The sequence below is a fragment of the Gopherus evgoodei genome, chromosome 14 (assembly GCF_007399415.2).
Source record: "Gopherus evgoodei ecotype Sinaloan lineage chromosome 14, rGopEvg1_v1.p, whole genome shotgun sequence".
Lineage (NCBI taxonomy): Eukaryota > Metazoa > Chordata > Testudines > Testudinidae > Gopherus > Gopherus evgoodei.
The window spans coordinates 5,869,538-5,894,120 of NC_044335.1; the positions used below are offsets into that span (position 1 = coordinate 5,869,538).

Below are 24,583 nucleotides of genomic sequence, written 5' to 3' on the forward strand. Positions count from 1 at the left end.
GCCTGCTCTTGCTGAAATTAGACTCCAGATAATGCTTTGCTATTAATGATTCGGTTTATTGCAAAAAAAAAAAAATGGATGCGGGTAAGGGGTCTTTTTCTCTGTGTTTGTTTCTCATCAAAGCTTTGTCCAGAGTTCTCCGCTTTTGCATATTAGTGGATAAGTAGGGGGTAGCTCAAATGTAAAGCTGACTAAAGCCTGTTAAGACGTTGATGGAGTGTCCTAACAATTGCTCTTCACTGCCGGGACACAATGCAGACAAGTGTTGTTTTGTTTTTTTGTGTTTAAATGCCATGTAGAAAATGCACGGTTGATATTGCAAAGATTTGCATGGAACTGATAAGGAGGCTGGTGTCTTTAAAGAAATTAGTAGTAGTTTAAAAAAATAATCTTCCAACTGTCAAAAAAGAATTTTTTTAGACGAAGTTTTCTCCTTGGGGAAAGTGTGTAAATCAAGAGAGAAACACGAGGGATATGAAAAGTTTTTGTACGTGTGCGGTGATGTTCCATCTGCCAGGGGCCTGTAGTGGGCAGGTCTTTCTTCCCCGAACCCTTCAGCTGTTCCATATACAATATTAATGCCGGTCATTTCTATTCGGCATACAACAGCACTAATTGTAGTCTGAGGCATTAAGGCAGCCAGCCCATCTGCATCGAAGCTTTCAGAAAGAAACAAGAAAAATCTTTCACCCCCAGCTGGTAGCCGTAGAAATTATGCATTTGCAATTGACACCAAAGTTTGAGACCTAAAGTGCTTGCAAAGAGTCTGTAGGAAGCAAGTAAACTGCAGCTTAGCATTTTTTTGTCTGGATATACAAAAATAACTGCTCTTGTATTTTAAACAACCTTCAAACATAGACCTTTAATTCGATTTTTAATGGACTCATCCAGGCTTTTTTATAATGAATATAATCCATTTTTGTTTTTTAAATCTTTCCATATTCATATTGCAGGACACCTATCAATGACTTGTAAACGTCAGTTTCAATTTGCAGGCTCAGATTTACAAACGTTTCCCAATACCTTAAAGGAAAAGAGCCATATTTAAAATGTGGAACCTATGCTAACTCTTCCTCTATTAAAAAATGGCTACTTAGAATTCAGAAATAACATAACTTAAAAATTATTAGTTAACATTTGTGTTTTTTACAACATTCTGTGCTTCAAGTAATGTCTTGTTCTGACATATGGATCACTTAAGAGAACAGAAGATAGTAAGTTGTTCGAAGGTTTTGCTTAGCTGTGATCTTAACTGTAGCAGCTAGCACAGGGGCGGGTATTCCTAAATCGTTTTGGACAGTGGCTGCTATAAACTCTGGCGGGAGCTGTCCATTTCACCAGTGCTGATTGTCTAGTTTTGCCTGGTTTCTCTTTTCTCAGCTTTACGGAGGCTTTTAAAAGTTGAAAACTTTATATGCTAATGTCTTAAATCGCCCCTCCAATTTTCTCAATGTTTGCCATGTATTGTTTAACGATACATAAATTAAGCAGGTAAGCAACTTACCTTGGTTTAACAAAAACAAACACGTTAGGTTTAAGACAAAAATAATAACCTCAATATTTTGTTTCTCTTTAGCAACATCTTGGTGATAACGATAAACTCTAGCCGTACACTGTCCTATTTTGCGTCTAAATCTAGGTTAGTTTGTTTGGATTTACCAGTTTGCAAACTAACTTCTTTTGTTTTCTGTTGAGGTTTTGCATCAGGAGTCCATTGTATTGACTTTGGAGTTTCAGGGTAAATAAGTTTAGAAGTCGTGTGTGTTTAAACGCACATATGCCTACACACAAACACCTTTTCTTCTTGTTTTCCATCCTATCTGGTTTGCTTTTGTTTCCCAAGTTTTAGTGTTACCTGGCTGAATTAAATAGCAGCCACGAGTACCCTCCAGTATTGTTAACAGAATGAAGCTGATCGCGCCGGATTCCTCCCTTTTGATTCTATCTTGGATGCAGAACAATGAAGATGCAGTGTAGCACCGGGCCTGCTGCCTGGAGATAAGAGTTTTAATAGAATTTCTGAATGCCAAAGGTTTAGGATGTAAAATATCCCTGTCCTCGCAGCATGTCCCAGGGAGATAGAAAATGGCTTTTCAGGAGTACTCTCAGCTGAATTCGTCCTTTCATGTTAATGGCTTTAGAAGCTTAGGCAAGAGCCGGTAGCAGTCATGGAAATGGGCACTGTGAGATGATCCTTTCCAAGGCGCGCTGGATGTTCTAGGGTTAGAATGTTACATGAAATCCTAAAACAAGACATTGCAAATAGAAATAGTCCAAACTAACTAACGAAAGGCCATGGGCTTTGGCCCAATAGTGGAGTGGTGGGTGAGGAGCTGGGTGGCCAAATAGAATTTTATCTGAATGTTATTCCGTGCGGCCCTTTGTGGTACCCGGGACGCTCAATGCCATTGGTTTGGGTGAGAATAGGATCAGGGCCCGCCATGACACGCCCAGTTCTTCTTTATGACGTGAATTATCAGGGCAGAAATCTACCTCGGAATAACTGTCCTTGACTCTTCCTCTCTCTCGCACACACAACTGCGCCATAAAGGAGGACACAGGCGAGACGTTCCGCTGCTCCCCGTGCTTTGGGAAGGAGAATAAATGACTTTAGTGGGGTGTTTGACAATGCTCAGGTTGCAACTTTTGTCTTCTCTTGGCTTTTCTGTCCGTGCGGGCCTGGGCGAGCTCCAGCAGGGAGAAGGTCAGCCGTTTGGCTCGCAGGGTCCCTCCAGACCAGCCATGGCGGACCACAGGCCCCGAACTCAACTTGGGTTGCCTCACTCTGCAACCGCTCTCTGGCTCTAGCATCTCCGGGGGGGTTTAGTCCATGTGTGAGCTGCAGTCTGTTTTAAAATCTCCATTAAGAGGACAGTCCAGTCACCTCCGAGAGGGGGGGAGGACAGGCTAGGAAGTGCAGAGGATCCGTCCCCAGTGCTAAGAGCTTAATTCAATCGGATCATATTTCCGCCACGATTTTCCGAAGTTACAATCGACGCCGATTAAAAGTGCTAATGCACCAGTCCAACACAGGGGAAAGGTGATAACGGTTGTCTTTGCTTGCCCATGGGGCTTGGGGGGGTCTCTCTGACAAGATCCGGGACAACACAGCACGTGTCAGCTCCATGGCACACCTCATGGGTGGTGATGAGGCCTGTGAGGGGGAGGAGGGGATATTCTGAGGATAGCTCTTGGATGGGGTGGAGGGAGCAGAGCCTCTTTCCGGGAGGGAAGCAGGCTTCCAGGAAGAAGCGATCCACACACACACAGTCACTCACACAAGCGATTGTGGAGCTGTTTTTAGAAGGATCATTCTTGTGCTTTCAGCGGAAAGAAACAAATGGAACCATCTGAAACCTTATCCATCACCCTCCTCCCTTCCTGTTTTTTTGAAGGAGGGGTGTTTTCTGGGAACGTTGTGTGTGGTGCTTTTTGAAAGAGAAATATATACACTATAACAACCGGCCCTTGAATATGTACATCGGCTAATATGCAATACTTCCTGTTTCATATTGGCGATAAATTTCCCAGTCTCTTCTTTATGATGATAGGTCATCTTCCTAACCACCAATAAATATTGTAAAGTACTTTCGCTGTAGCTGTGCTAACCTAGGGCATCTGTCATTCCCTGGTTGTTGCTATTAGGAATTATTGGACTGTACCATAGGAAGGGAATGCACAGGGGGGGATGAGGATGGCAGTTGTACCATTCGCAGCCCTAGTGCGTGCGTGGCGGAAAAGAACCCCCAACTCCTCTGCATATTAATTATGAATCATCTTGGGCAAAATCAGGCCCTTTCTGATGGGTCTGGCGGCGGGGGGAGGGGGCAAAAACAGGAGGGGGCGGCGGGTCGAGCAGCGCCCCAGCTCGCTCGCTCTCCACTCCAAAAAGTCAGCGGTCCCGTCTCTTTGATGCTATACTGTAAATGTATTTCACCTCGGAGAGTAAACAGATATATTGCAACCCCAAGGGTTCATGGGTAGTGTATTTACAAAGGGAAGGCGCATCAAGCCCCCTCTGTGCCATTTCCATTAATGAGAGCGGTCATTAAGTAAATGAGACATTGCCTTTAGCAGGCTTAAGAGTTCACACACTAAGGAGCATCAGCTATTTAACTGAAACCAACAAACCATCGTACACGCATGTTACCGGTGTAGGCAAGTGGGCAAACCTCCAACAACTCCCTCTTCCCCCCCGCACCTCCAACCTCTCCCCCTCCCCGTGTAAATTTCATGATTGCTTTCCGTGATGTCATGTTGAAAAGGGGCAGACAATAGCTGTGGGGAAAAGGTAAGTCAATATTATGTTCTTTCTCTGACAAAGGCAGATAATGCTGTTGGGGGGGGTTCACCTTGGATTGGTACAGAGCAGAGGAAGGGGTTCTCGGAGACCACAGCTAATGTAAACAGATGCAGGCTTGGCTCTTGGAAGCAGGGTTTGTTGTTTTAAAATCGCATCGGAGAACCAAGGCGGTTTTATGAAGATAATGGTTATTCCTAGGTTCATCTTTCTCTGAGACTCTAGTGGACATGTTGTTATGCTTCTGACTGAAGAGATCTTTAGCGGGGGCGGGAGGGGGGACAGAGGACAGCATCGTATTCAGCTGGGAAACTTTCTGGAAGAGGAAGAGCAGATATGTCTGTGGACATAGAGATCTGTGGATGTTTATCAGGAGAAATCACTGTGGTTTTAACAGAAGAAGCTTCGTAAAGGGAGAAGGAAAAAAAAAGGCAAGCTTCGTAGTTTTTCACTGGGATATCTTGCATGGTAACTTCCCGTCCAAGGTACTGAACAGGGGCCGATGCTGTGACTGACTCTGTCTGAGGTTGTGATCTCTCTGGGTTTTCTTTTCTTTTTTTCTTAAACTACTGAAGGGGGAAGGGGGGGGGGTGTTACATATTTTGTTCTTGTTTGCCTTGTACAAAAGACGCAGGCCAATATCTTAGGTCTGCTGGGTCTTACTCTTAAATCATTAATGGGCTCTGCATTTTCCTTCAACTAAGTGAAGAGACTGAGTTTAAAAAAATAGGAAAGAACCTATTAAAAATTGCATGCATTTGAAAGCAGGTTGATGTGCTGTGTTCAAAGGCCATGCGTTGGCTGTTTCAACTAGCAGACTTTTTTTCTGACTACTTTCCACTTTTCTATTTATAGTGAGGAGAAATGAGGAAAATGTGCCATGTTTGTTTTCGTGTTCTCTGTTTACCATGACAAAAAGACATCTGAAGGCTTATTTTTAGTTAGCTTTGATCAGAGGCTTTGCTTGAATGATCCCTTTACCAATTTCACCGAAAAGTTAAAAATCCCGCAAAAGGTTCGTACAGCAAGTGAAAACCGTCCCTTGCTCCTGGGTGCTGGAGCGAAAGGACCAGTTTGCTGGACGGCAGAGGTGGTTCTGTATTAGGGAGAACACTAAGGAAACCATCTCTTGTAGCAATTGGAAAACAAAAACTCAGACACGTTCAAGGTTATTTCGTTTGTGACCCGTGCAAACAAAAGAGCAAGTCCCAATAAGATGGACATAAACCACTGAACGAAACCGATACCTAGGGGCAGGAGGCCTTTGTGTGATGAGTCATCAGGATCTGTGCCTTGAAATCCTCCCTTGCCCCCGTTCTGAAGCTTGGCTTGGATACAGGACCTGGCTGTCTGGGGGGCTCCCCCTGCTTTGCTGTCTGACTTACTCAGCATTAGTGTGTAGTTTTGCAGGACAGCCATTGCCACAAACAGACCCTGTCGCTATGTTTAGCCTCCATCTATTGTTGGCCCCTCTGCTTGTATTCTAATCCTTTCCCCAGGAAAGGTAATTTCAGGCGAAGTCCTCCCCGTCTCCCTACCGCTTTTTATTTCCCCCTCTCTCTCGTTGGCTCATCTGCTGTTATTATCAGCTTTTTCCATATGGTCCCTTTAATTAATGGCAGACAAAAGGGGGAGGGGGGAGCGCGAGGGCTCCAGGAATTAGAGTTTATGGCAGGGTTGTCGCTGATGCTGTCATAGAAACCAGAAGGAAAGATGCCGCCTGTACACTTCTTTGTATGATGCTGTTTATTGTTCCAGCGGCAGCACATTGTGGCAGGGGCTCTGCTGCAGGGGAAAGAAGCACAAACCCGTTTGACGGCGGCGGCCGTTCTCCGCTCTAGCGTTCCAGGCTCCCAGACAACTAAGGGAAGTTGGTTGTTAAGCTGTGACTGACACACACACACACACACACACACACACACACACACACTCCCCGTTTGCCTGTGCCTTGTGGAGGCCGAGATCACTCTCTGGGGAAGGGGGGAATTGTGTATCCTTCAGCTCCCAATGGTCAGAGGGGCTCTGGGAAGAGCTATTTCACCCTTAAGGGGACTCGGGAAAGTTTGTTTTGTGACTAGCTGCAAATTCAGACAGAATTGCTAAGTGGCGAAGTGTATTTATAGATCGCACTTCTAGCTGCAGGTACCAATAGACCACAGCAGTTTATTTGCAGTGGGGGCCAGGTATCCTATGCCGCAAGTAACCACTACTGCACTTGCAAAATTAGCTTGGAGGGTCATCCCTGGAGAGGTGTGCTCGTAGAAGAACACGGAGCTGCGTGCTCAACTCTCTTCTGTTTATAGGGAGGACAGTGCATGCACGGATGCTCTAACAACCAAGAGGGTGAAAACAGCGCAATCTCGTCTGTGTCCTGTAATCCCTGCCTCCTAGAGCCTCCCACGGGTGTTTGATGGGATTCCTTCGAAGGAAGGTTATTAATAAATATTAGTCACCCTGGGGCTACATGTGGGAAGACAACATGGGTGTTTATCAGAGGAGCTCTGCAGGCAAGCCCCCCTTCTGTTCCTCCCAGATAGCTGCCCAGCATAATTGAAGTCTCCATTGGTTTGTGGGTGGTTTTTTAAGATCCGAGAATGGGATGTTTTTAGAGGCGCACGTTTAAAACCGATCCGTCTCACCAAGCCCGTTGTAGCCAGGTTTGTTGTAAGAAGAGGCAGGCTCCTGGAAGGCGTCATCTGATCGCCCTTCATGGCTCTTCGCTAACCTTTTAACTGCACGACCGTCCTTGGGGGGAGGACCTGGGCTGAAGCATTCGGTGCACTCAGCAGAAATGCAGCTACGCCACAACTCGCACGTGGGCTCCTGCGAGGTGGAGGCAGATTTTAATCCGGATGAAAGAGAACACGGGGCCAGTCCTTGCTTCCCTGCTTAACTTCCACCCAGGTTCCCTGGTACCTGTCCAGAGGCCCAGATGCATCACTTAAGTCAGGGGTCTCCTGCTGCTTCTCTAAACAAGGGTGAATTTCACCTTTTGACAACAAGGTCCCTAATTCAATAAGACGGTGACCTCAAAAGACCTCCCACCCGCACTCTCCTCTTTATAAAATCCCCTTTAAAAATACAGTGTGGTGGGAATTTCTGAGCCTCGCATAAATAACGCCTTGCTCCAATTCCTTAGATTTGGTTGGGGCTTGGTCCTGCTTTGAGCACGGGGCTGGACTGGCACCTCTTGAAGCCCCTTCCAACCCTGATAGTCTATGAAATATTTTCCACCTTTATCTCTTAAGCCACCATTACAGCCTCCTGCCCCCCTACGCATCCCCCTCTCCTTCACTCCAGTGTCTGTAAATATCTGTACAGGCGCTAGGGGTATGACACTGAAGGGGGGGCGGCGGTTAGAGACCTAAGATGCATGAAACTAATAATCTTCAGCTCCTAGCTGGACTTTGGGGGGCTCCGCATGGGTGGCTCCAGTGACAGGCCAGTGCCGCTGCCAGTCCCGTTGCGGTGTGTCAGGCTGGCTCCGGGGTCCCTGTTGGCCTTTGTGCCTCCCTGGGCTGTGCGATGCTGGTTTGTTTGCGTTACTGGTGCCGGCCAAATGCTGATTTCCTACGGCTCATCCCGGAGGACTGCGGGGAACAGCAGGAGCAGGTGACTTCAAACCGGGGAGCTGCAGACAGTAATGACCCTTGAGAATAAAGCAGCTGGGTAGGTAGAGCTGCTCTCTAGCAGGGACTTAATCAAAGCAGCAAACTGCAGGGCCGGGTCAGGAGTGGCGCAGGGGAGAGCTCGTGGGTGGGCAGCCCCAGGCTGACTCGGAAGGGGAAGAGCCGCTGAAGCAGAAAGTCCGGTGCTCGGAGCTGGCTGGAACGGAGGGAGGCACGTGGAGCCTCTAATAGCAGGGTGGCTGAGTCCCGTCCTGGGAGAGCAGCTCCTGTGCATGCTGGGGGTGCTTGCAACAGCTCTAGACACGGGGCTTGCTCTTCCTTCCCTGACACTGGAGTCACTCCTGAGCTGCAAGTGGGAGCAGAACCCGGCCCATGGACTCGCATTTGGCAGGGGGAGCGCGCTGCGCTGGTCAGAAGCTCCATTGCACTTGCATTTCACATGTCAAGTTACATCGCTACCTTCCTCTCCAGTCTGTCCCTGTCGGGGGGAGTGGGGGGAGGTTGCATTGCTCCCTAGCTGGATGCATGTCACTCTTGACACTGTCTTGGCACAATTGCCAAAAAAATAAAATAAAACAAAACAAACCCCCTTCAGCCCGGTTACATTTTTTTTAAAAGTGATTTATTTATTGCGGATTGCAGCCTTAAAGCGCAGAGAGGCTGCCTGGCCGGGGCTGCTGGTCAGCATCCTTGTAACCAGATCACACCGACTTGCCGGAAGAAGCCGGAGAAAGCTTTTGAATTATTGCTGGAAGTCATATGATCCCCGCCAGGCTGAGCTGGGTGTGCAGAGCGTCAGACCAGCTGCCATTTTACTCAGACATGTTGGAAACACTTTAACCCTCTGATCTGCCTCTCCCAGGGCGCGCGCCTTTGCGCGTTCTGGTTCCTTGCATTTAACTGAGAGGGAGAGACTCATTTTCAAAGCTTCACCTGGCTGGAAGCAGTTTTCTCCACCCCCTCCCCAATCCCACCGTGTGAAAATATATTGTGATCTGGAGCTGGGAAGACGAGCTGGCTTGATCAGGTCTGTTCCCTGCACGTGTCAGCTCCGGCTGCGCTCTGCACCCTGCAAAGGGGAACTAATCGACAGCCCCAGGCGGGGAGATCCGGCCTCTAGGGCAGAGGAATAACCGAGGGCGGGAGGGTGTCTGGCTTTGCAATCGCGCTTCCAGGAAATGTCGGCAGTGGCCTCAGCTCGGGTGAACTCATCCTGCCACATTTCCCAGAAAGCAGAAAGTCAGCGGGCGCAAGGGAGCAGCGCGTTACCCATGCGGCCGAGCTCAGCTGTTCCGTCTGCCCGCAGGGAGGGTGGCAGACCCACCCCGGAGAAAGTCAGCGCTGCTCGAAAGGGCACGAACTAACTCCTGAAAGCCGGAAAGTTTTCGGTGAAAGCAGCCGGTGGCTGGCTCGCTGTAGCTCGGAGACAGAGCATCAGTTACTGAGTGTTTCAAGGACAGGTGGACAGGGATCAGAGGGAGGAAATTGTCCTGATCCTGGCGATGAGCTGCGGGCATTAACCTAGATAGACAGCCGCCACTTAGCTCTGCTAGCGGTCATTAGCTCCTTCTACTTGTGCGTTTCTATACATTGTAAACTTTACAAAGGAGAATAATACACGTTGCTCTTGTCCAAGGATTTCAAAAGCCAATAAAGCGGTGTTTATGTCCCTGGTCTGCAGCTAGGGCAATCAAAGCACAGAAGGGTTAAGTACTGGACTCACTCAGGGCCGGAGCAAGGATGTTTCGGGCCCTAGGAGAAACTTCCACCTTGCACCCTCCCCCGTCCCCGAGCCCCTGCCCTGAGGCACCCCCCAACCACGGCAGCTCCCCCCCCTCCGCCCTGAGGCACCCCCCTGCCCCAGCTCACTCCTGCTCTGCCTCCACCCCAGCACTCCCTCGCTGCTTCACTTCTCCTGCCTCCCAGGCTTGCGGCACCAATCAGCGTAGGTGCTGCAAGCCTGGGAGGCTGGAGAAGGGAAGCTGCCATGGCATGCTCGGGGAGGAGTCTAGGCAGGGAGTTCCCCTGCGTGCTGACCCCACCCCTTACTTGCTGCAGGCGGCCCTCCCCGCGCCTCCCTGCCCCAGCTCCCTCTGCCTAAATGCCAGTGGCCACTGGGGCAGCCGAAGATTCAGCCGCGTGGTCGCTGCCAAAGAAAATGCTGCCCCCTAAATCCTAGTTGGTTGCCTAAATGGTTGCACTGGCCCTGGGCATACTTCACCCACCACTGAGAGGCAGCCACCTCTGGGATGGACTGGAGCAGCTTTTGAAGCAAGGCACCACTAAATATCAGTTTATAAAGAACATTGTAGCAACTTGAATGTTATTTGACTGTACAAGGGGATTTGATCTTTCAACTACTTTCAGTAGCTGGGAGGGTTGGGGAGATCATGCTATGTATAAAGACGCCAGGCCAGGCTGTGCCTGCAGACTAATTCACTTCTACAGGACGCCTGCTAGGGAAATAATGCATGCGTTGGTACATCACCCTTCCCCAGGGACTCTCACTACCTACCAACAATGGAACTAAAGGATAATGGCCACATTTTTTCCAATGGCAAAAAGAAAACCCACTCCTTTGTCATCACTTTTGCTGGGAGTGAGGAAGAGAGGCAGATTGGTGTGTGTGTGACTAAGAGAGAAGCATGAAAAGAAGCATCTTGATGGGGTGATTCCATGGAAACTAGTTGCAACTCATTATATAGTCCCCAGATTTCCTGTAGTCTTTTCTATGGGATGGCATTATCTACCTTTCCTCTGCTTCTGAAGTTGCTTACATGGGATATCTGCGCATTTGTCACTCTGCCTTTTGGGTTGGGAGGTGAGGCATGAAACTGATCTCCACAGCATCAGCCTCTCCCAAAACTCACTGGGATTTCCAATTCCCTGCATAAGACACTTTAAGCCTTATCTTTTGATGCTACTTGCTTCTCAAACCTGCTGTAGGCTTGAGGGGGGTGGAGGGCTTCTGGCAAGCCCAGACAGAACCACGAGGCTGCACTCTCTCTACCATGGGCTATTAGGGTGGGAAGAGAGACGCTCTAGGGAATATTGTGAGAGAAATAGGATTCTGCTCCCAGGTATCAGCCCTTTGTGAATAGTCTGAGATTGCTAGGATATGCATGGGTTATAAGGACTGTGCCCCTTCCCTTCTCTGACAGGTTGGCATTCCCTTGACGTTCCCTCCACACAGGGTGACACTCATATTGTCCAAACTTTCCAGTTTTGCCACTGACTTCGGTGAGGCCAGGATTTTATCCTGGGGCCAGAGGGTTGCATTCAGATTCCCCACTTCCTTCAAAATCTCTCTCTCTCTAGTGTGGCTTGTTAAGAGCAAAGTATCAGTGGTTTAATTGCTCTACTAAGCCTGTGTGCCTTGCTTACCTGCTCCATTGTCCCTTAACAAGAAACCAGAACTCTCACAGCTAGGTGGACTCTGGGCGAATGCATCTAACCAATTGGTGGCTTGGAAGGGCTGAGGCACGGGTTCTGGGGCCTAAGGCAGCTGGACAGCAGGGTCCCACTGCCTTAGAGTGTTCGGCATGGGGCCTGGACTTGGGAGCATGTCGGAGAGACCCAGAGCTAGGAACTAGTCACTATTCAGACCTAGGGGAGTTAGACACATATGGACCCAGGATTTGTCTGTTTACAACAAGTTAGTGCCTGTCCAGTAGAAGATGGGTCCAGGGTTTCACGTTTGGTTCCAGTAGGTCACCCCTGGAATACTGATTTCCGAAACCCACTGTACTGCCTGCCTCAGAGTTGCCCCTGTGCGTTGCCTGTGTGTGGCGGTACACCTTGGAGGAAAAGCTGAAGCAAGGGGAAATTGTGATTTTGAAAGCTTCTATAGTGAAGGTCTTGGCAAAAGACCAGTGTAGTGTAGAAAGGAGGGGAGAAAGGCAAACGGGCGTTCTGTGAACACTTTGGTAAGTTGGAGGAGAAGGAGATCAGTGTCTCTGTGGTTAGACTATTTCAAGCAATTGTCAAGTCTTTAAAATAAAATGTGACGCACTGCTTTAATACTGCCCTTTATCTTTTTTTAAAACAAAACGAAAATGGAAAATACAATTATTTTCACCTGAATTAAAATGCCTTTGATCTTTGTCTTTCATTGAACTTTTTGCTTCAGAAAGAATAGATTAATAAACACTTTCAAATGGAAAAATATAGTTTGAAAAGGTCCCCGTTTTATCTTTAACAGAAAGCTTTAGTGCTAACCTGTATATGGGCTCCGACTGTTCCCCCACTCCCTTCCCTTTTTATGTTAACAGCAATAAGTTTGCTTTTATTGTGATCGCACTGGTTTCCTGGTCACCTTTCATTCTTTTCTTTTTTTTCCTTTTTTTAAATTTTGAAGTCAGCACATTTAAAAAAAATTGCAATGTTATTTGAATCAGACTGAATGAAAGAGCAAAAAAGAGAATTTTCATCTGCCCCAAGCAAAACTGCCTTGTACATCTGTCATGTTTGGGATTAGTGGAACTCTTTTAAGAAGCTGAAGACTTTTTAAATGAAGTATTAAACATTTGTGACCTGATTTCCATTCTGACAATATTCTCATTAATCAGAGTGGAGGCTGAAAGACATCTGTTAAACCCTGGTGGTTTTATGAATATTGCAGAATTAAAAAAAAAGAAATCTAAATGTAGCAGTGAGGGCCACAATCTTTTAGTCCGTTTCAGAATAGTGATTTTTTTTTGAGTAGCCACTTGAAGATGTTTTAAAGAGACTCCTCATCTTGTAAAAATTGGGCCTCTTTAAGGTGTTTAAAGATGAGAACCTAAAATCATTGATTACTTTTTGACAATTTAGGCCTTCAGTCCTTACTTAGGATAAACATCCCTCAAAGTCAATGAGAGTTTTACCTATGTCAAGAATGCATGTTTTTGCCCTTGAATTTGCTTTGTGAGAGGGAAGAATTTACCTCTGTTCCAAAATGGAAGGTTTGTAAGAAATCTATTTCTTCTGTTTGAAAGCAGCAGTTTACAACTCCAATAAAACCTTTTCAAGTGGATAAATGCCTAACACCATACAGAGAGTAGCAGGCAGCAGAAAGCAGGGCCCTAAGGAGCTTTCAGTGGAACAGACTAAGGCTAGGAGGTTCTTAGCGTTCTCAGCTTACATTGATTTCAGCAGTAGATAATGGCTCACAGTATCTTGCAGGGCTAAGTCCTATCAAAATAAAAACCAAGGAGGGAGACATCCTTAGACACACATACAGCATATTTGAATGTACCCAATGTTAGCACTTGATCACAAACAGATTAAAAAGAAAGTCCTTTTGGGGTTTGCTCCCTGTGTTTTGTCAGACAACACAGATGAAGTAAACAACTCAGTTCAGACCCGGAGGAAAAAACATATGTGCTCAGTAAACCACTTACTGAACGAATCTTTCAATATTAACACAGGTACCTAGTTTAAAAAGGAGGTTGTTGTCGAAGGCAGTCTCTGCATCCTGTTTATGCTTGCTGGGTAAAATATTAACTAAAGCATCTGAACATAAAGTTCTGGTGTGAAAGGATATCAGCAGGGGAGAGCCATATGGTACCAGCTTGCTAACAAAATACCAAACGTTGGAGATTCCTTTTTGCAGAAAACTGAAAACCCTACTTCCCATACATAATATATGAGTTCACACCTTTCATGACTAATGTTTAGAGTACAAATGGTACAGGCAACTCCTTGGAACAGACACAACTTAGGGCATGCTATTTTCCCTTCTTCCGCTGCATAGAAGAAATCAATCTTGAGCTGTTAAGATACATTTATCCAATATGCTGTAAAACAGTACATTTCCAGAACTGCTGCATAAGATGCCTTTGCTCCAATTAAATATAACTGCAGTGGGACTTAGGCAAAAGAAGAAACCTACTAGCTTGAAACCATCTGGGATAGCTCAGAGGTTTGAGCATTGGCCTGCTAAACTGAGGGTTATGAGTTCAATCCTTGAAAGCCAGGCCAGTTAGGGATCTGGGGCAAAAATCTGTCTGGGGATTGGTCCTGCTTTGAGCAGGGGATTGGACTCTAGATGACCACCTGAGGTCCCTGCCAACCCTGATATTTTATGATTTGGAGCTGGAATAGATGTGTCTAGAGCAAGCTTTCTGGCCTTTCCGACTGAGACCAGGCTACTCTAGTGGGTTTGATTATTAGAGCCTGTTTGAGAGCAAAAGATTAGAAAGAAAATTGTCTCTTGCAGCAGCTTCTCAGACTTGTTTACCTAAGTCTTCTCTGCCAGCTTAGGAATCAGATGTATTCAGCAGAAATGAATTCAAAACCCATATTATGGAGCTCTCATAGTGAGTGTTGTTATAAGGTATATGAGATGTCTCTGGGGGAGGTTTCATATATACACTACTTAAAACCCAAGGTATTACTGGCCTTATCTGCAGGTGACCCTTACAGTGTGCTTGATTTTATTTTAGTTTTTTAAATCTCTCAGAAGCAACCATTTGACATTGAATAGATATACTGTGCACTTGTCCCTGGGATTTCTGTGTAAAGCTTGCTGAGTTTTCTAGCCAAAATAATTACCCATAAATGCCTGCATGTTGCACATAAGATAATTAAATAGAATTTCACCAACTACTTTGGATGATTTAAATGGCCGAAAATGTCCTAGAATCTGAATTTGCCATCTTTCCAGCACCTGTGACTCTTTATTTCTCTTGAGCCTGAAGAGGGGGAGTTCTGCTAGGAGAAAAAGAATGGTTTATCTAGCATGAAAGCATTTAGGACCTGTCATGGTATAAACCCCCACTCTGAACCTTAGCGTCCAAAAGGTGGGGTACCAGCATGAATTCCTCTAAGCTCAATTACCAGCTTAGTACTTGTAGCACTGCCACCAACCAGGAATTCCAGTGCCTGGTACACTCTGGTCCCCCCAAAACCTTGCCCGGGGACCCCCAAGACCCAGACCCTCTGGATCTTAACACAAGGAAAGTAAACACTTTCCCTCTCCGTTGCCTCTCCCAGGCTTCCCCTCCCTGGGTTACCCTGGAAGATCACTGTGATTCAAACTCCTTGAATCTTAAAACAGAGAGGAAAATTCACTGTCCCCCCTCCTCCTCTCTCCCTCTCCCAGACTCTCCCTGAGAGAGAAAGTAATCCTAACACAGAGAGAAATTAACCTCTCTCTCCCTCTTCCCTCCTTTCTCCCCACCAATTCCCTGGTGGATCCAGACCCAGTCCCCTGGGGTCTCACCAGAATAAAAAAACCAATCAGGTTCTTAAAACAAGAAAAGCTTTTAATTAAAGAAAGAAAAAACCGTAAAAATTATCTTTGTAAATTTAAGATGGAATATGTTACAGGGTCTTTCAGCTATAGACACTGGGAATACCCTCCCAGCCTAAGTATACAAGTACAAATTAAAATCCTTTCAGCAGAATACAAATTTGAACTCCTTCCAGCCAAATACACATTTGCAAATAAAGAAAACAAACATAAGCCTAACTCGCCTTATCACCTAGTACTCACTATTCTGGACATATAAGAGCCTGTATCGGAGAGATTGGAGAGAAACCTGGTTGCACGTCTGGTCCCTCTGAGCCCCCAGAGTGAACAACAACCAAACACTAAAAGCACACACGCAAACTTCCCTCCCTCAAGATTTGAAAGTATCCTGTCCCCTGATTAGTCCTCTGGTCAGGTAACAGCTAGGCTCACTGATCTTGTTAACCCTTTACAGGCAAAAGAGACATGAAGTACTCCTGTTCTATTAACCCTTAACTATCTGTTTATGACAGGACCCAATGTTGGAAATCCAAATCTTGCATGTGAGCACTCAGATCAGCATTTGGGCACCCAGCATCCATTGGAAGAACTCTAAATATCAATTGTAGCATCTAAATTCAGAATGTTGCTCTCCCATTTGGGCACTCACATTTCAAATGTGGGCTTCCCCTTGTAACTTAGAGGGAAGCCTCCCCAAGGACTCACAGACTCATGGTAACCAAACACTAGAGATGGACTAGTGCCACAAAGATGTGTATCCCGATCCAAAATTTCTCCGTGGTCAGGGGCGTTTGGAACACAGGTTTTGGTTCAGCCTATTTGTACATATAGGCACCAGTTGTGAAGTTGCCTATAATAGCATATGGCCCATCCGTGACTCCTATTAGCAAATATATCCAACAGGCAGATATAAGACACTACAGGGGAGGGCTCTGATTACTGCAGAGAATTCTTTCCCAGGTGTCTGGCTGGTGGGTCTCACACTCTGAGCATGTGAGCAACAGCGCTGCCTTATTTGGAGTCAGGAAGGAATTTTCTCCCAAGACACATTGGCAGAGTCCCTGGGGGCTTTTCACCTTCCTCTGCAGCATGGGGCCTGGGTCACTCACTGATTTGAAATAGAGTAAATGGTGGATTCTCTGTAACTTGACATCTTTAAATCAAGATTTGAGGGCTTCAGTAACTCAGCCAGAGATTATGAGCTCATTGCAGGAGTTGGTGGGTGAGGTTCTGTGGCCTGCAGTGTGCAGAAGGTCAGATTAGATTATCGTGGTGGTCCCTTCTAGCCTCAATGTCTGAGTCTAAGTTGGTGGGGCAGATTCTCTGCCTTGCACAGGTTCTGCTGCTTGACGCATCACAGTTGGGATGGGGGACTGTTGGGGCCATGTGGAGGAAATCATAGGACAGTGTTTCTCAAACTGGAGTTGCCACTTGTGTAGGGAAAGCCTCGGGCGGGATGGGCTGGTTTACCTGCCCCGTCTGCAGGTCCGGCCGATCATGGCTCCCACTGGCCTCGGGACATACTGGCTGCCGCTTCCAGCAGCTCCCATTGGCCTGCAGCGGCGAACCACAGCCAGTGGGAGCCATGATCGGCTGGACCTGCGGATGGGGCAGGTAAACAAACTGTCCCGGCCCATCAGGGGCTTTCCCTACACAAGCAGCGACCCCAGTTTGAGAAACGCTGGCATAGGAGCTTGTTTTGTCAGCTCTACGCTTCTGGAGACTCCCTTAGGCTGAGGGCTTTCCCAGCAAGGGTGTTACGGGAGCTTTCAGCTTACCTTTGCTCTGCCTTAATGATGCAAAGGGAGTGGATTGGGCAAAAAAAGAAATCTCCCACATCACCTGGAACTGTGCTGATTGGGTGTCTTGGTTCTGACCTATCTCTGTAACACTGTGGTGCCGGTATCGCTCCTATTGACTCCAGCAGGAACTGGCTCAAACACTAGAAAAGCAAGTCTAGTAAGTGAGCCCTGGACATGAGCTCAATTAAGAATTCTGATGCTGTTGCTATTATCAATCCGCATTCTCCATATTACAGGAAACTTATTGACTCATTGGTTCGAGTCCAGAAAAGAGCGAGGGAAATGATCAGGGGACTGGAGGGATTAATTTACAAGGAAAGTGCAAAGGAAAATTTGTGTGTCAGTTGGCTAAACAGTGACTTCTGTCTAAACTACAGACCTCTGAGGCATGCTTATATTGGTCAAGGGTGTGAAGAGATGTGATTTGTGACAGACATAGCCATGCCATCGGAAGCTCCTAATGTCAGCCGTGCTTTTACCAGAATAGCTTGCTTCACTCAGAGTATGTGTGATCCGGGCTAGACTGGTAACTGCATGTGAGCTCTGCTAGTAAAAACTGCATTGCTTTCCTAGTATAGGAATACTGTATATTATACCAACAGAGCACTCCTGGTGTAGGCATGGCCTCAGATGGGATGTGAGAACTGTCCATAGTGCTGTAAGCACCATGGAGGGAGTGGATTTATCTAGGGTACACAAGGGGTGTAACTGAGAGTACTCGGATGAAATTAAGAGAGGAACAGTGTAGTCTTGAAATATTAGCCTTTCTTGACAGGGAAATGGTCTAGAATGTGAAATAGCCTCCCAGGGGAAGAACATTTTTGAATATGACCATAACAAACAAGGATCTCTTGTGGTCTTCTCCAAATATAGGAATCACAATGGAGAAAAACTCTGCAAAGGGCTGTGCTAACCCTCAGGGGTCTAGAGTGACATCCTAGACTACTTCTGCTTCAGTTTATCATGGTTACCACTGTCCTCAATCTCTTGTCTGCATTTATTTATGAGTGAAGTAACTCTCCAGCTCCATCCTTGCTTTCTGTTCTCCATGTATCCTGTTTAATCACCATTATGCATGAATGCTTATGCATCAAAGTAGAACATATACCTCACAGTGCCGTGAATAATGCCTCGGAGGTGTGGTACATGTTTTGGCTGGGGTTCTGAAAGGCAGGCAGCATTGGTTTACCTCTACTTTTGCTAGCTGTCAGCAAAATTCCCAACTGGTTTCAGTGGGTTCCAGTTTATTCTGGTATTACACTGGCTGATTACAGGAGAAGAGCACTGGCATAAAACTGGTGTCGCCCTGTGGCAACTCAGGCACAGCCCCTGTTCTAGTCACAATAGAAAAAAACACAAATATAGGAGTCAGAGAAGATCAACTACCTGGCAAAGACATAAGTATTACTGATTTGGTGAGAGCGGAGTGTCTTAGTGTGTGTATGTGTGTTTTTCAGAAGTTAGTGTCTCCTAAAGTGTTAATATAGAAACCTGGCTGGAAGGAAAGCTCATGCTAATGTCTAGAGAGAGATGCTGTAGTTGTATTGTCTGCTGGATAGTAGCAATTTTACAGTCTTAGATTTTGCATCAACTGTAGAAATTATTTTCCATAATTTTGAAGCTTTGTGTCTCACTAGGTTCTGGCAAGTGGAGTTAAAGTTTGTTTGTAGGCCCAACGTTTTGATTTAATTAGCAAGTGAGCAACTAGCTGCTTTGCTCAGAGAAATGCTTTCTCCAATAATGTAAGTGACAGGTAAGGATTGGTAGCCCTATAGAGATAGCTGCTCTGTTAAAAAGTGACTGGAAGCTGTGTAGTTACTTTAAAGAAAAAATGACAGTCTGAACAGTTAACTTTGCCCCAGGTGTCTCAAAGGAGCCCATGATGAGTTGTCATCTCCTCTCACACTTCCCTTAGAAACCTTCAGCTACACGGTGTTGGGAATGGAGCTTTCTGACTGGCAGAAAAACAGATTGCTGCTGGAGTGGCAAAGGATCCTTGGCATGTTCACTCCATCCATCATTTCCTTTGCAGGATTCTAAACAGGACTGAGTGGTTGGGTTTTGTTTAGTTTTTTTAGTTTGTTTGTTTATGGATAACAAGCATATCCAGTGATAGTAAAGGTGTTGGGGTTTTTTTAGGGATTTTGGGAGAAATATAAACTTTCATGCTCCAGAACATGAGACAACCTCTAATTAGCAAAGGTCAGGAGGAAACTTTCACTAGGGCCAGGATGTCACATTACTGCCTCCTGCAGGGTTTCATGCACCTTCTTCTCCAGCAGCTAGCACTGGGCACTCACAGAAGACAGTGAACTAGATGGACCCTGGTCTGGTCCTGTTCAGTAAGCCCTATGTAGCAATATTGCCCTTTCAGTATTTGCTGGGAATGTAACAACAGCAGAGTGAAGAACAACATAGGCTTGATTGTGGTTGGACCTCAGAACCCCATACGGGGGAGGTGCAGCGTTGTACAGCTCTGGAGGGAGATATGAGAGGCTTCCTACCCCAGGAAGGAAAATGGCTCTAGGAGCCAATGTGCCACCTTTTTGAAGAATGCTGTATGCTCTCCCCCGGTACCAGGATGGGACCGCTCAAGGGGCACAATGGCCCTGCTTTCTCTGACCCTTTAGGAAGGCTAATATTGTGGCTACTGGCCTGGTGCAGTCTTTGCACTCAGGGAAGCACAAGAGAATGTCCTCGTGCCTTTTCTCCATCTGCCTCAGCTCCTCACAGGCAACTTACACACACATGGCAGCCTGGGCACGATCTGGCTTCTGATTCATGCCTAGTGATCAACTCTTCAGTCAATGGCTGCTTGATCAGACAGGTGGAATGTTGGTGTTTGTGAGGCCAAGGCAACTGGGGATGGCCTGGCTTGTCTGGGGGTCCTGCACATCCCAAAAGGAGCCTAGCTGGGCAGGATGGGGACTTTTCTCAGGCCTTTCCCCATAGAGCACAGAAGCTGGGGTGGAGGCCAGTACTAGAGAAAAGTTCATGCTGCACCTTTAAAAGGGTTCAGTTCTGCAAGCCCCTCAGAACCAGAACTCTCATTGCTCTCAGCTGAGCTGCGATTTGGCTTCTGTGCAGCCCCATGAGAGAGGTATAAAAGCCACTTCTAAGCATGTTCCCCACAGCACCCCAGAGGCATTCTGTCTGCTTCAGCGCTCCGCAGAGAGAAGGCTTCTGGCTACTGCTCCTGGTACCGTACATGTTCCCCTTTCCCGGCTGTGAATGCTTAATCATTAGCCTATTAACTCTATTTCACACTTAAAGAGCGATTGCAGAGTCTCCGTATAGCCTAACACGACAGATATAACGGTATCACATTTTCCTATTTCATTTCAGTTAAGGGGGTCTCCAGGAGCACTGAAAAGGGCACCACAAAGATGATGAAGTTAACACAGTTGACGATTCTGCTTGCTTTTAAATAAACTGGGCACAACTCATTGTGGGATGATACTGGCAAACTGGTACTTTTATTTGAGGCTACCTTTTTAATGTCTAATGGGGTCATTTATTGACTGCATGTGCATAAAACTGAAACACACTTCAGCAGCCATACCAAGTGTGGAAACAGGCGGCGCTGTCGAGAGATGATTGACCCTCTTGAAGGCTGAGAGTCGTAGGGTGCTGAGTAATGCTAAGTTACCCCAAGAGAATGATTATTTCCTGATGATCTCACCTCCTATTATGCCTTATTGCTTCTGTCTATTTGTCTCTAAGACACACACTGATGTGTCAAATTTTCACTTCTTATATGACAGGAGAGAGAAAAGGCTTGATATCATAATGACAAGCTGGCATTTTGTTAGGAGTCCACTTAGTCATCTAACTTTACGTCAGTGGCACGAACAGCCAGTCTGTTCGCTGGCTGCTTAGCAGCCTGCCTTAAAGCCAGCCTCTCTGCTCCTTTATCCTTTCAACAACTGATGTGGCACACACAAAAATCTATTGGTTGCAGATTGTATTTATGGAACCTTGCCAACTTGACTCATAGGGAAATTTTCCCCAATTCTTTGGGCATGGGTATTTGGTAGAGCAAAAATAGCAGAAATCTGTGCGAAATCTCGATTTTTGACTAATGAGGAACGGATCAGATTTAAGAAGCAATGAAGTGTGTCTCTGAAATTACTATATGTTTGCATGATAGGTCAGCGTCTCAGTTGGTATAACTGGTACAGACCCACTGACTTTGGTGAAGACATGCTGATTTACATGAGCTGAAGAGCTGACCTGTGACTTTTCTTTTTAAATCAATCACCTTGTTTTTTAAAAACTAAACTAAAACAGCCCAAAGTGTGTTATTGTTTTTTGTAAAACTGGATATTTTTTTTGTCTGTCCGTAAGAATGTTCTGCAGTTCCCTACAGTTTGTATAGGTCTGTCTTTGCTAGTAGGTTTGCAAGCTGGGTTATTGGGGACGCTTGCACAGTCTTGCTATAGCCAGTACTGACAAGGGGTGAGATTTTCATCCTCTACTGCAGTTCCTGTGCACGGGGTAGAAGGCCTAGAATGGTATAAAGAAGCCCTGGTCCAGCTGGGGAGGACTTCCCCAGGCAGGCATTGCAGAGCTCAGCCATAAGTTGGCCTTCTGAGGACCCCCTTGCAAACCTTGGCATAGGGGATGTGCCAGACATGGGGCTGGAGGGGCCAGAGTAGGGGTGTGTTGGGTGTAGAAATATCGCACACAGGGCTGCAGAGATTCTGGACAGTACTGGAGCACATAAGGATCTAGGGATAGGATGTCATAACTGAGACAGGCTCCAAAACTGCCAGGGACCACAGACTCAAGAGGGGGAAAGGGCAACTTAAAGCCACCTTAACCTGAGGTGACCAGATATCCCGATTTTATAGGGACAGCCCTGATTTTGGGGTCTTTTTCTTATATAAGCTCCTGTTGCCCCCAACCCCCGTCCCAGTTTTTCACACTTGCTGTCTGGTCACCCTACCTTAACCTCCCCGTCAACGAGGCTGGGAGTCCTGTGCTGTGCCGCTTAGAGACTCTCTCCCTGGAAGTTCGAGGTTTTGCTCTGTGTGGCTGGCAGTGCCCTTTATTCCTGTCAAAGGCCTTTCAAGCAGGAGGAGACCTGAGCAACACACTAGACAGGACTGACATTTTGAAAGGGGCTTGTAGGTTTGGATAACGAGCAGCTGGACCTATTTAAGGTTTTGAAGACTGCAATGGAACATGCATTAGTTTTGCGTATGAGCCATCGACTTCCTTCACACTCACGAGTGTGTTAGGGATTTCATTTATTATACTAAACTCCTTAGATGCAGCTTCCCCCTCAGCACAGACCCACACTCACTCACAACCACCGCTACAGCTCTCTTCCTTTCCCCCTGGCTCTTATAGTGACAGCTCAGATACACTGTGCCAAATTCTCAGCTGAGTCAATGGGTCTCATTCCGATCTGTCAGACATCAGCCTAAATGGGGAGCAACTCCAGTGAAATCAATGGGGCTGCGCCCATGTAAAACCAGCATGAGAGAGAAGAATCAGGCTTCACTCAAAGCTGATGTAACTTACACCTTCTCCTTGGCAGATTAGTTGCACCAATTTAGAGAGTCCCTGAGGCTGAGTGGGCTAAATTTACAGGTGGAGTGGAAGGAATGTAATTTACAGGTGTGTGAGCGAAAAGGATCTAACACAACTAGAGAGACCCTAGCTAGAGCTAAAGTGGTATCTCTGACGTGCTGGATGAGGCTGGAAGAAGGTATAAGCTGCCTTCCTCTCAGCTTAGCCCACTCTTCCAAGGGAAGGGGAAAAGCTAAATTCGCTGGACCTTTTGAATCTGAAATATGCCTGAGGTTTTTTGGTATGGGGGCGACGGGGAGGGAGGTGGATCTGCCTATGGAAAATCTTTTGAAAAAGATTCCCCCTGTGGAAGTGTTTTAATGCCAAAGCAATACAACCCTCATCTCCTTTCTGTTTTCATTCCCCCTCAACCCCAGTTTTCTGACTTTGGCTCCAGTGACTCTGCCTTCCTCTGTTAATGCCACATATCCTGACTCTGCCAAAGTGGAAGCAGTGTCCTCTCTGCTTGGCTCTGTTTGATTAGGATGTAATCTGTCCAGCTCCCATCTCTTTTTTCATCCTGCTCTTCCTGTTTTGTTTTTCTTTCCCCTCTGTTCCTCCCCAGTTCTCTTTGCCCTCTTGCCCGCTTATTTAAGAACCTAAGAACGGCCATGCTGGGTCAGACCAAAGGTGCATCTCACCCAGTATCAGTCTCCCAACTAGGGGGTAGTGCTGAAAGCTTCAAAGGCAGTGAACAGAAAAGAGCAAGTATCCAGTGATCTATCCTCTGTCATCCCATCCCAACTTCTAGTAGTCAGAGGTTTAGGGACCTCGCTTCTGTCACTTTGCATTCTCCCTTCTTTGCCCATTCTCCACCTCGTGTGTTATTCCATCTCACAAGCTTCTCTCTTCATGGTTCCCCTCCTCTCTGCCCCCTCTCACACACTATTGTTTGTTGTTTGTATTGCCACAGCACCTCAGAGCCCTAATCATGGACCAGGACCTCATTGTGCACACAGCTCATGTATGGAGGTGTCTTTCCACACCTAAGGTGTGAATGGCCCCTGCATATGATGTCCACACCTGTGGGATCAAGTCCTGTAGCACTTCTCATAGTGGCCCCTGTCTCTGTGCTGTGTGACACACGTCTCCAGCTGGGTGGGGAACAGAGCACCAAGCAGAAATTCCACAGGAGCCAGGAGGGCCCCCAACAGTGCTGAAGCTGTGTGAGGGAGGCAGGAGCGGCTCCAGCACCAGCACACCAAGCTCGTGCCTGGGGCGGCAAGCCACGGGGAGTGCTCTGCCAGTCACCGCGAGGGTGGCAGGTAGGCTGTCTTCGGCGGCATGCCTGCAGAGGGTCCTCTGGTCCTGCGGCTTTGGCGGACCTCCCGCAGGCGTGCCGCTGAATCCGCGGGACCAGGGACCTCCCGCAGGCAAGCCACCGAAGGCAGCCTGCCTGCCGTGCTTGGGGCGGCAAAATACCTAGAGCCGCCTCTGGAGGGAGGGGAGCTCCCATGCTACAGATCAGTAGGAAGCCAGAGTAACTTTCCATTCAAGAAAGAGAGGATCATCTACCCCAATCGCCCTGTCCAGATATTCGCTGCCATAAAACACATGACATAAACAGCATTTTGTTAAAACAGCAGGGACCACATCCCAAAAGAATAAGCTCGTGCCCTTGCGAACCACGTGTCTTATGCATGCAAATTGATGGCTGTATGCAGTTGCCTGGCTTGCCTCCCTGACTACATGTTTCCCACATGCAATTTGCATCCATGTGCATGCTTTTCCCACTCAGTTTGTCCATCCTTGAACTCAGTCATACAAAGTCATCCAGTGGGACTGGACTCTAGAGGTGTGAGGCAACAGAGATACATAAACACATCCCCTATTTTAAATAAAATATATAAAAATGGAGATATACCTATTTCCTAGAACTGGAAGGGACCTTGAAAGGTCATTGAGTCCAGTCCTCTGCCTTCACTAGCAGGACCAAGTACTGATTTTTGCCTCAGATCCCTAATTGGTCCCCTCAAGGGTTGAATTCGCAACCCTGGGTTTAGCAGGCCAATGCTCAAACCACTGAACTATCCCTCTGCCC

General features: G+C 46.9%; 1 protein-coding gene across 1 annotated transcript in view; it reads left to right on the plus strand.

Moving 5' to 3' along the window:
• Nucleotides 1-4,144: 4,144 nt before the first annotated feature.
• Nucleotides 4,145-24,583, plus strand: part of MYT1 (myelin transcription factor 1) — a 111,475-nt gene continuing 91,036 nt past the window's right edge. Inside the window, exon 1 of the mRNA XM_030533658.1 lies at nt 4,145-4,291. The gene's annotated coding sequence lies outside the window, so the exon portion shown is untranslated. The remainder of the gene's footprint in view (nt 4,292-24,583) is intronic.